At 37.1% G+C, this 7,371-nt stretch overlaps 1 long non-coding RNA gene across 3 annotated transcripts; it reads right to left on the bottom strand.

The window, feature by feature from the left end:
* Positions 1-587: 587 nt before the first annotated feature.
* LOC110775200 (uncharacterized) lies at positions 588-6,942 on the bottom strand. Of its 3 annotated transcripts, XR_008930482.1 has the most exons (6): positions 6,796-6,942; positions 6,123-6,305; positions 2,621-2,679; positions 1,631-1,700; positions 1,268-1,367; positions 588-913 (listed from the first exon to the last, which is right to left on the bottom strand). It is a non-coding gene; the product is annotated as an uncharacterized lncRNA (long non-coding RNA). The 3 variants fall into 3 exon arrangements; XR_002529680.2 differs by lacking the exon at positions 6,123-6,305; XR_008930481.1 differs by lacking the exons at positions 6,123-6,305; positions 6,796-6,942 and adding an exon at positions 2,980-3,657.
* Between the last annotated feature and the right edge of the window lie 429 nt (positions 6,943-7,371).

Genomic DNA, 7,371 nt, shown 5'->3' with positions numbered 1-7,371 from the left:
CTGGTCGAGCCAGCTCTCGCTCTCGCGCGCGCGCGCCTCGTCTTGTTGTGCCACGCTTCATCGCCCATCACCCATGCGCGCAGCACACACGCCCAGGCATCACTGCCTCGCGCGCGCGCCATGCTTTCATTAGTGGAAAAAGGGTCATTTGCATCGCACATTTAAGTGCATTTGCGTCGCACATTGTGTGTGGCAAAAGCTCTCGACGCAAATGACTAAAAGTCATTTGCGTCGCACATTTGTGCGTTGCAAATGACCCTTATTTGCGTCGCACATTAGCTTAATATGCGACGCAAATGACTTTTCATGCGCCAAAAAAATAAGTCATTTGCCACGCACAATAGCTAAATGTGCGACGCAAATGACAATTTGAGCGCCAAAAAAGTAAGTCATTTGCCACGCACAATAGCTAAAAGTGCGACGCAAATCACATTTTTGAAAAAATGCTGAAAAGTCATTTGCGTCGCTGTTTTACTAAAAGAGCGACGCAAATGACTTTTTGGATATTTAAAAAAAATTGCTGCTGATTTTATTTAATCTACAGATTAAATAAAATAAGCAGCTTTTAATACTACCAAAACACAAAATGCAAATATAGTGACATTCAATTTAAACAAAATTCCAGAATGTTAAAAGTTACAGAAATTATCAAAAGAACAAAAATATGGTATCGAAGCCGGAAAGATATACCGGAGCACCAACATCTAGACCTTACGGTTATAATATTCTATAGGGGAAATTCATGTAAGGACCCATCCCAAAAAAAGTGTTACTGGAGTCTTCATGGACTTCCTTATATGGTAGCACAAACTTATTCGCAAAACGAGACTCCTCTAAAACCTTCTCTAGGCATTTTCCAACCACACTTAAGTTAGCGGATTTGTCACCATGCATCGCTGAAACAATATCCGTCCTGCAAATTCCATATTGATTTAGGCCTCAAGAATGCATTGCTACTTGCAACAACATAACATTACAAATTATTTACAAAAGAAGACTGATTACAAGTCCGGCCAGAGGCAGAAAACTGTTCTATTTTTTCAAGGTGTGAATACAAGTCAGATTAATTTGAAATTGACAAAAAATATATACTTCGTACTAAATATCCCTTTTTCAAAATTTTAGAATGAACTGAACAGAAGAACTTAAGACCATTCTTCTAATAAGAAAGTGAAAAGAAGAGATATGATGATTGACATGCTAAATATATAGTTTCTCAAGACACTTGGGCCAATCATACAACATATAAATAATGCTTGCTACTGACCTTCGTGCTTCGTCACCACGTCGTTTGGCATCCATCTCCTTGGTTGGTGGATATTTTGGAAGCGTTGATGGATCACAAGCAAGAGGTTCAGTACTGAAAACTGCACAGGTCAAAATAAAACAAGAACCTTTATGAATCCAAAGAAAACAAACCATCAGGAATTTTAAGAGCGTAGTTTTTAAATAATGTCCCTTCCGGCAATAGATGTACTTGTCTGTTTTATAACAAAAAATGGTTGTTCACTGGTTTAGCTCCCAATGCATGGGAAATTTCAATGGAGAAATCAACCTAAGATTGACATGTACAATATAGATCAAAATTTCCATAAATAAGACATGTATTACAGCAAACTAGTCAACTTACAATTCACTCATTTTGCTGTCATACTGGCGAGCATCATATTGGGAACCTTCAGGTGCAACTCCTGCCATGACTACATTGATCAAACAACCATTAGAATCTACAAAAACCCAAACTCTTTGAACGCAATAAGATAGATTTTCGGACAAAACCAGAACGAGAAAATCTATTTATTTCAATTGAAAATCATCCATAAGAGACCACAAAAATGAAAAATCAATGCTTTCCTAAAATACAGAACCAATGCTTTACCACGAGACCACAAAAATCAATGAATTGAAACAGTGCCAAAAAAAAGCTATCTATGTTTCGCATCTGCACAAATCTAGGGTAATTTTACGGAAACAAGTTACATGTTTCGGTACGATTCGATCTTTCAGGCCTAAACAATCACCATGTGCTAATAAATATTATGGAATATCTAATTACATGATAGAACTCTCTAATATAGTTAATTATTTATGCAAACAATATAGAATACACAAACCAACACATCTATGAAATCAATCATAAACTACAAGCATGAGAGTACCTAACACCATCCATAAAACTACAAGCAAACTCTCTCTAAGCTTCGTAGATTTATTGGTGCTCGGTTATACTAGAATTGATCAGCTAATTGACCATATCAATGTTTGTCAGGAACAGAAAAACGATTGAGATCAGCTAATTGACAAATCCATGAATAAAGAGTCGACTTCACAAACAGAGAGATAAAAAACCCGAATACCATCGACACCCAGTTAACTAACTCACTATTCATTCACTGATATATTCCATTTTTCATGTGATACTTCTCAATATTTATTAGTCTACTCGAGCTAGATACAAGAATGGGAATTCCACAATACTTCTTATAAACAACTAGCTTGACATTTAATTATCTCTAATGCTGAAAAGTGGGCAAAAAGGCAGACTGATTCCTCACAATTGATACATTTAAACACAACTCTTAGTGGATATATCAACGAAATTCTAAAGCAAAACTCATACCTTCTCCTCTGACGTTACTGTCAACTGGACCATAATCGGGTATGATAATCAAGTGAATGCTGCAAAGCAACAGAAAACAACGAAAGACAAATTGCCCTATAGAAATCAGAAATTAATTAACAAAAATTAAATTCCTAGTCCTAAATTGCCCTAAATTCAATCAAACAACAATGTAAACCTAAAATTCCCAATCATACTATCTCAGTTAACCAGTGCACACTTAACCAATTAAACACGTACATCACAAAAGGAGAAGCAAATCAAACAACAATGAAATCACAAGCTAATTAATCAAATCAAGCAACAATTAAATTACTGAAATCAAATTTCCAAATTTTATTTAAATTTTACTTAATTACCTTGAAATCCTGAGAAATTTCATGGACAATATGCTGGAATGGAAGCTCGCAGATGAAGAAGACACTTGCAGATTTCACTGTTTCGAAAACCCAGCTATATCCCTCTTTCTCTCCCCACTTTTCTGCAATTTGAAGGCATGTACCGGTGTAACTCGGGACCAACTCAGTCTGAGTCGACTCAACATAATGCCCCAAAACTCAGCCCCACTTCCACCGCACCCAAGATGATTCGTCGCCGATTCATCCAACTCAGAGCTGGAGTTTTCAGAGAACGCGGCTTGAAATCTGGCTGAAGAAGTCATCGCTTTCAGATCTGGGTTTGCCTCCTTCGTATTCGCTAAGCTTGAATTTTAAAACAAATATGAGAGATTGGGATGATTTGGTGAGAGGAGACTTTAAAGGGAAAGCTCGATATTGATTTTGAAGGAGAGATCGACAGAGAAGCTTTGGAGTTTCAACAATGGAGATCTGGAAAATACGAGAGAGAAAGAGTTGTACAGGGGAGGCAGGATATGTATGAGAGAATAGGAGAGAAAGGGAATATGAGCAGGTAGACTGCGTCGCACCAAATAAAATAAAAAAGGAAAAGGTAATAATTAAATTTTAGAAACCGAAATTATCGTACATTCTTAGGTGGACACGCAGTGCATCGCAAATTTGTAAATCTGCGTGGCAAATGACTCTAGGATGCTCCTAGAGTCATTTGCCACGCAGATTTGTAAATCTGCGACGCACTTGATTGAGTCATTTGCCTCGCAGCTTTGTTAATCTGCGATGCAAATGACTCTGGGGGGCATCCTAGAGTCATTTGCCTCGCAGTTTAACAAAGCTGCGACGCAAATGAGTAAATTTTATGCTAAAATTTGTTATTTGCATCACATGTTCAGAATGGCGTGGCAAATGCGGGGATGCAAATAAGCCTTTTTCCACTAGTGTTTGTTGCTCAAGGCATTCGTACCGCACGGGCGACGAGCTTCCTTGCTCGTCATCGCGTGCCCGCACTATACAACACCCCTTAAGGGTAACACGTAGCCTCCATTGCTTTGTGCGTGCAACTTTTATGAGCGAATTTCATAAAAATTAAAACTTTTTAATTCAAAATTAATGATAAATTAATAAAACATATTAATTTCATAATTTTAGGGCGAAAAATCAAAAATTTATTAATCAATTAATTTCCGATTATCATGGATTCAATTCTAGGTCATAAAAATTTAAAATTTATCATAAATTAACAATTTTTATGGTTGTTTTTAATCATGGATACCTAATTAAATCTTTAATTAATTATGAAAATCAAATCAATTCTAAATTATTCGAATTTCAACAAATTAATTACAATTACAAATTAGGTTGTATAATTAACAAGCTTAGGCATTCAAATTTGTTAAACATATACAGTAGGTCAATCAAAAATTCAAGATTTAACAACAAGAATAGCAAATATTTAATTTAACATCTTAAAATTACAAACTTTTTGCGTTCGAAAAACTAAAACCTCCGAAAAGTCATAGTTAGGCTTCGAATTTGGGAATTCTGGGTTCGGCCGAAAAAAAATTATTTTTGTCAAAATTTTAGAATGCCTTTTACATGCGGAATTGACACATAAATCACTCGATTTCGTTGAGTAACGAAGAAACTGCCGAAAGACTGCGTACATATAATTAAATAATCGCAATTTGCAATTAATTAACAATTACGAAAATCAATCACCCCTTTTAATTCTTTGCAAATTTGCAAAATTTAACTATGTTAATCAATTATTATGGAATTAATTAGAGGCTCGTGATACCACTGTTAGGTTATGATACATATAAACGAATATAAATCATGCGGAAAAACCATAAATGCCAGGATTCCAAATTAATTCCCACATAACAATTAGCATAATTAGGATGCATACTCTTTGTAGCGTGCCCTCCTTTGTTGCGCCCGAACCGAACAAGAACAAGTCTTTAGGACTCCAAGTGTCGTCCCTCCGTAGAAAGTCCACAGCACGTCCGGATCCTCCTTAAGATTGACTAACTAGAATCGCCCTTAAGGTACTACAAATTTTCGGCTATTATCGGCAAAGTGTATGACTGAATTTTTGCTCAAATTCTTACCTTTGAATTCTTCAAAATTCGTTATAAATTATGAGCCTTGATCTCATATTTATAGGCTATGGAATAAGCAATCGAATCCTACTAGAATACGAATTAATTAAATTAGAATCCTAGCAGAACTCTTGTTTAATTAATTTATCTTTTAGGATTAGGAATTTAATCATCAAACGAATCCTATACGCTTTAGGTTTCGCATGTGAACACAAACACGCACGCACGCACAGTAGCCCACGAGGGGTGCCATGCGCGCGCGCGCAGAGCCCGAGCAGTGACGCAGCCCACGCGGCCACGAAGCCCATGCGAGCTACCGCAGCCTTGGGCGCGCGCTGGGCCCGCCTTGCGGTGGGCCTGGCGCAGCCTTGGGCTGTGTGTGGCGCGCTATTGTTTGCTGGACGTGGGCCTGGCTTCGCGTTGGGCCTTCTTCTAGCAAGCTCGTCCGATGCTAATTCGTACGACGCGCTTCCCATTAATTTCCCGATTCCGGAATTCATTTCCGATACGAACAATATTTAACATTTCCGATTCCGGAATTAATTTCCGTCTCAAACAAATATTTAATATTTCCATTTCCGGATTTATTTTCCGATTCCGATAATATTTCCGATTCTGACAATATTTCCGATTCCGGCAATATTTCCTTTTCCGGTAATATTTTCCAATACGTACCATGTTTCCGTTTCCCGCAACATCTACGACTTGGATAATATTTTATATTTCCGATACGATCTATATTTCCGTTTCCGACAATATCATCGTTTTCGGAGTATTCATTTACTTGCCTTTGACGATCTCAGCTCCCACTGAAATCAAGATCCGTCGATTCCGAATATTCATAGATAGAGTATTTAATGCCATTAAATACTTGATCCGTTTACGTACTATTTGTGTGACCCTACGGGTTCAGTCAAGAGTAAGTTGTGGATTAATATCATTAATGCACTTGAACTGAAGCGGCCTCTAGCTAGACATACAGTTCACTTGATCTCACTGAATTATTAACTTGTATAATTAATACTGAACCGCATTTATTAGACTTACCATTAAATGCATACTTGGACCAAGGGCATTATTTCCTTCGGAGTGCACCCACATAAATAGAATTCAAATGTGCTTTCTTTCTTTCTAATTTTAGAGGTATGTTTGTACTTCTTTGTTGACACATAATACAATCCAGGAGACATTGACATACTTCCAATTTGGTGGTTGGTGTGGTTTGTGTACCTATTACAACAAGAGATAGAATACTACATGAACATGAGCAATGTGTATGCAATTATAACATTGTAATTTTTAAAAGTTTTTTCATGATTCATTCATCCCATCTCTAATTAGTAAGAAGTATGAAGTTTAATTACTCAATATTTACGTTCCAGCAATGCACCAGCAATAAATCATTTGACCCATTTCCCCCAAATTTACCTCCGAAATTAATCCAATCTTTAAACTAGAGATTGACTGGAACACCCTAATTTTAGTTCAATCTAATATTAAGCTATTTCACCAAATCAAATCAACTACTAACAGATTGCTAACAAAAAGCACAAGATCAGAACAGTTAATTATATATAAGTTCATAACATATAAGTCCGACCAAGTTCAACAATCAACCATTAAGACCCACAAATTTATAGCTGAAATCAATGTAAATGACTTTTAGCCGATTAAGCACAAATTACAAGCAAATAGAGAAGAAATAATTAATAAAACTGACCTTGAGGTGCAAAGTGAGAGATGAGCTCTGGGATGCGGTTTGACGGACGATTGGAAGGAGTAGGAGAGAGTAGCAGACTATTAGAGTAGGAGAGAGTGAGAGGCAAAAACAAGAGTGAAGAGAGAGAGTCGGAGAGATGGAGGCGTGAGTATCTAACTAGGGTTTTTTTATCTAAATAAGTAAATGGGCCTATTTATATGGGTTATACTAAAAAGTTGTAAAATAAAAGTAAAACCCACTCGCCTACTACCCGCCAAAGTTGTACCCAATCTTCCCCAACTGGGGAGGGTGCGGTGCGGTATCCGCAAATTTGTACCCACCTACCATCCCTACTCATATACAAGGCTGTCTAGCAAATCAAACTCAATCTAGACTATCCTAAATCAATACAAGGCACTCCTAATATCCCCAGTGGTGATACAAACTCGACCAGGGATCCCTATTCGAAAGACTACTCAAAGTCTACACCAACGCCTAGGCTATACGTGCTTAAGAAGTTGTCAAATCTACATCAATGTCTAGGCTATCCGTGCCTAAGCAGTTGTTCAAATCTACATCAATTCCTAGGATATCCAA

This window comes from Spinacia oleracea, chromosome 3, assembly GCF_020520425.1.
Source record: "Spinacia oleracea cultivar Varoflay chromosome 3, BTI_SOV_V1, whole genome shotgun sequence".
Lineage (NCBI taxonomy): Eukaryota > Viridiplantae > Streptophyta > Magnoliopsida > Caryophyllales > Amaranthaceae > Spinacia > Spinacia oleracea.
Note: the sequence above shows the minus strand (reverse complement) of the source record. Positions and strands in the feature narration are given on the sequence as shown.